Consider the following 5,600-nt stretch of genomic DNA (forward strand, 5'->3'; position numbering starts at 1 on the left):
TTTTCCATGTCAATTTTAATTTTACACTAGCCTCTTAATTTTAACATAAAAACGTTAACTTTATGATCTCTAGAAAATGTTATCTTTCTGATATCTTTTTAATGATCTCTAAAAGACGACACTAGATGGCTCATAAAAGAGGTTTATGTTAACTTTATGTTAACTTTTTGATTATCATTTCTGATATCAGATCTTGAATAATGTTAACATTAAGAAAACTTTATGCTATCTTCTTGCCGAACGGGAAGGCTAGGCTTCCCAGTCTTGGCTAACGCTCGGGTGATCATTACGTCGGCCAAAGATAGGTTTCCCAGTCCTGACCCAAGTCTGGGTCACCATATCACAATGTCACGTGAATATAAAGACTTCAAAACCCAAGTTAAGGTGTCTCTAGGTTTGGCCAAAACTGCGTTATTCAGTCGAGGCCCATGTAAGGGTTACTATTCAACGGCCGAGGTTAGGTTATACAATCTTGGCCCAAGTTAGGGTTACCATCGAACGGCTAAGGCTAGGTCATTCAGTCTTGGCCCATGTAAGGGTTACCATTCAACAGCCGAGGTTAGGTTATACAAACTTGGCCCAAGTTAGGGTTACCATTCATTGGCCAAGGCTAGGTCATTCAGTCTTGGCCCATGTTAGGGCTACCATTCAACAGCCGAGGTTAGGTTACACAAACTTGGCCCAAGTTAGGGTGACTGTAGGCTTGGCCAAGGCTAGGTTATCCAGTCTTGGCCCATGTTAGGGTTACCATCCAACGGCCGAGGTTAGGTTACGCAAACTTGGCCCAAGTTAGGGTGACGCTAGGCTTGGCCAAGGCTAGGTTATTCAGTCTTAGCCCAAACCTGGGTAATCATTGGAATGGCCGCGGCTGATTGCCCAGTTATGGCCCGGGCATGGGACAATATAGGTTTGCCAAGATAGGCTTCCCAATAATGTCCCAGGCATGGCCCCGTCGTTCAACTCTGGGGCTCCTGTATGGGTATATATATATATATATATATCCGAGCAAAAACAGTTTCACTGTAAAAAAATCGCGCCAAGTCCACGTTCATAAGACTATTAAGAAAAAAAAATTTTCTTTCTTTACAAAAAGATATAAAATAAAAAATTAAAAAATCCAAGATACCGTACTTGGTGTGCATGATTGTGTACTTTAATTTTTTTTAAAAGTCCTAGTCGATAGATTTTAGGAATTTCATAAAAAGTGAAATATTTTGTAACCACGCACACTAAATACGTTTCAAAATTGGTTTCTTTTAATTTTTAAATTTACAAAAAAATTTTTTTTAATTTCCGAAAATCATATACAACCATATCGGTATCTTGTTTTTTAATTTTTTATTTTATATCTTTTTGTAAAGAAATAAAATTTTTTTTTCTTAATAGTCTTATGAACGCCGTGGGCTTGACGCGATTTTTTTTACAGTGAAACTGTTTTTGCTCGGATTTCAGTATTTTTTGTAATTATAATAAAAATTGACAATTTTAATTTAATACATTTCCGGTGGAAAACTATCCCCTTTAAGCTATAGTTCATGTAAAAGTTATTATTGCGCCGCCTGGCGTGTGTAATTGCAAGCTGTCAAATATCTTTTTTTCACTGTAGTTTCCCATCTATTATAAGATTAGCATGCATCCTTATATTATTTAGTCTCTGGCCGTCCGCTTTTTACATAAGAAAAAAGTTAAAATCTAAAAATCTGGGTCGCTATAGTTTGTGCTTATTATTTTTATTAATTTTAAATAGAAAGTATAAAAATAATTGATAATAATCAAGTAATACGCGTAATAAAAAGCATGAACTACTATTATAAAATATCATATAAAAAAAAATCAAAATAAATTTGAAAAAAAAAATGTAACCTCAAAAAACCGTTCTGCTTACGGTATATACACACTCGGTAGTCTGGCTTGAGAACGGAACTTGGCGCCAGACTCTATCAAGTCTGTTGATATATATATATGTCGGAGAATAAAGTACAGTGGAGTATTTTCTGACGAAGTGATGAGAATATTCTTTAGGATATTTTTTTTATTTTTAGCAATTTTAAGAAATGTACTGTTACTTTAATATTTTTTAAAATAAGGTTTAACGAAATTGTTTTATTGCGGTAGGCTTAGGCCTAGGTAGGCACATGGTTGTCAACGTAGTCGGGATCCCAGGACGATAGGGGTATTATAAAATTAATAAGGAAAAGAGAAATGTGCAGCAGGCAGACTATTTGAGAATAGTTTTAAAAAAGACAGTCTTGCTTTGGAATTGAGATTGAACGGACGTCCTGGTGATCGCGAATTCGTTATTTTTTAAGTCTCGGTCTATCGCAAGATATTATTAATACTGTTTGCATTGTAAATTGAGTTAACCTTGTACGAGTTTATCTACTCATTCTTAATAATTAATCATGTTGTAATTGTGAATATTAATTAATTGTAATAATGAAAATGAGTAAATCACAAGATGCTGAATCTCCAACAAACCTTCTAGCCTCTCTCTGACATATATATCCGAACAAAAACAGTTTCACTGTAAAAAATTGCGCCAAGTCCACGTTCATAAAACTCATCTCAATAACATTTGCACTTTACAAAAAAAATTAGGCTCGTTTTAATAATTTTCATTCTCTACAAAAAGATGTGAAATACAAAAAAATACCAAGAAACCATCATAATGTTGAAAAAATTGAAAAAAATTTGTTGAAAATTAAAAAATAAAACAAAAAATTTTTTATCGTACTTGGCGCGCGTCATTGAGTACCCCAAATTTTTTCGGAAGAATTTCAACTCAAGAAAAATCGATTTCGCTTGTATATATATATAATCATATTATATATTTATATAGATTTCATTAGTCAAGGATACTGAACTCATTGAAAACATTGCTTAGTGTATTAATTATCAGTTTTAGTGAAAAAACCCGTTCTTAAAATTTTTTTAAGATCTTTAGTGAGAACAACTGTCAATATGGTGGTATGTTCAAGAAATCTGAAATTATATAAAATTTTTGGATTCATTTTTTTTCAGCTTCGTCATTAATCTTTAATGAAGAACCTTATGCAATATTAAAGTTTGATATTGCTTCGTTTAATTGTAATTAACACATTTTGATTGGCACTCACACCGCATTGTCCCAATTTAGTCGGCCATATATTTTATTTTTTAGTAAACACAATTCTCACAATGCAACCGACCCAACGTATGCATGCGTATCGACTTATATGTAGTTTGCATAACTGCGTATGACAGGTCAATTTTACCTAACTTTTGTAAAACTTATTATAAAATAACATAGGTTGACTTACTTATAAATTTCTCAGCATTAAAAGGATATTTATTTATCCTGAAAAAATTTGGGGCACTCAATGACGCGCGCCAAGTACGATAAAAAATTTTTTTTTTTATTTTTTAATTTTCAACAAATTTTTTTTTCAATTTTTTCAACATTATGACGGTTTCTTGGTATTTTTTTGTATTTCACATCTTTTTGTAGAGAATGAAAATTATTAAAACGAGCCTAATTTTTTTTGTAAAGTGCAAATGTTATTGAGATGAGTTTTATGAACGTGGACTTGGCGCAATTTTTTACAGTGAAACTGTTTTTGTTCGGATTTCAGTATTTTTTGTAATTATAATAAAAATTGACAATTTTAATTTAATACATTTCCGGTGGCAAACTATCCCCTTTAAGCTATAGTTCATGTAAAAGTTATTCTTGCGCCGCCTGGCGTGTGTAATTGCAAGCTGTCAAATATCTTTTTTTCACTGTAGTTTCCCATCTATTATAAGATTAGCATGCATCCTTATATTATTTAGTCTCTGGCCGTCCGCTTTTTACATAAGAAAAAAGTTAAAATCTAAAAATCAGGGTCGCTATAGTTTGTGCTGATTATTTTTAATAATTTTAAATAGAAATTATAAAGATAATTGATAATAATCAAGTAATACGCGTAATAAAAAGCATGAACTACTATTATAAAATATCATATAGAAAAAAAATCAAAATAAATTTGAAAAAAAATTTGTAACCTCAAAAAACCGTTCTGCTTACGGTATATACACACTCGGTAGTCTGGCTTGAGAACGGAACTTGGCGCCAGACTCTATCGAGTCTGTTGATTTTTTCATTTTTCTATTTTATATCTTTTTGTAAAGAAAAAAAAAAATTTTTTTTTCCATAATAGTCTTATGAACGTGGACGGCGCGATTTTTTTTACAGTGAAACTGTTTTGTTCGGATTATAATTACTATTATTGTTGTTGTTATTATGATTACCAATATTATTTATTGTTATTATGATATTGTTGTTAGTAAATGACACAATGTATCAAACGCATAATTATGTTACGTATTATCAAGAGATTAAGATTATTTAAAACCCGCCGAATTGAATGACAGTGCCATCTACAGGCAACAACCATGAGATTATAGAATGTACACTATCTTCAATGAAAATTCCCCAGACACTGAAAAGCTGGTTTATCCCAAGAAAGTAGAACTCGAACAACGTTTAGTCTGTTGTTTATTTAGACTGGTTAGTAAATATTATGTAAGAAATATCATCATTTCAAACTTCGCTCAATTAACAAGTAGTGCCACCTACAGGCAACAATCATCAAGACGTTTGTAGTATCTGTACATTGTTCGAACAGAATTACTCAGATCTTGATAAGCTGACTTTTCCAAAGAAAGCAAAATCAAACAATTCTAGCTCTTTTAGGGCCAGTTTTTCAAATCAAGATAAAATTTTATCCAAGATAAAATTACGATGCCAGTATATTTATATATATGAAATATATAGATATATTTTATCATTAGATAAAATTTTATCCTAGATTGAAAAACTGGCCCTTAAATATTGACTCTAGTTAATAAATACAACTAAATGAAAAGAAAGTATATTTAGAAAAATACAGATGGAAAGTTATTTAATAATTAATTCTAAGGATTTTATATTAAAAAAAATATTTTAACATTATTTGTTTTTAAAAAAATTTTTAATTCAAAGTTTGTATTTTTCCAGCGGAAATTGAATGTTTATAAAGTTTTAATATAAATCATTTAAAGTATCACTTTTCGTACAATACCTAGCAGCATTGATAAAATTTTATATCAGTAAGCCGCGAATACTTTTTAGCTCAGATTGATAAACTAAATGATCAGTTGTAAGCTTTTAATTTCACATATATTTTGAAAAATTTTTTACATTTTTGTAGTTGTGATAGTTGTAAATTTGAATTTAATACTTTAATACTTAATAATTAAAAAACAATATCAATGATAATAATGATAAACCATATTATCAATTTATTTTTACCATTATAAATATTTTTAGTATTATCCTTATTGTCATTGTTAATATTGTCGTTATTATAATTATTATTATTTTCATTATTATTAAGTGTCAATATCATATTGTTGTTAGTAAATATCACATTTCGTAAACTTATAAATAATATTCGTATTATGTAAGAAATATCATCGTTTCAAACTTTGCTTAATTAACAAGTAGTGCCACCTACAGGCAACAATCATCAAGACGTTTGTAGTATCTGTACATTGCTCGAACAGAATTACTCAGATTTTGATCAGCTGACTTTTCCGAA

Source organism: Cotesia glomerata, linkage group LG2, assembly GCF_020080835.1.
Source record: "Cotesia glomerata isolate CgM1 linkage group LG2, MPM_Cglom_v2.3, whole genome shotgun sequence".
NCBI lineage: Eukaryota > Metazoa > Arthropoda > Insecta > Hymenoptera > Braconidae > Cotesia > Cotesia glomerata.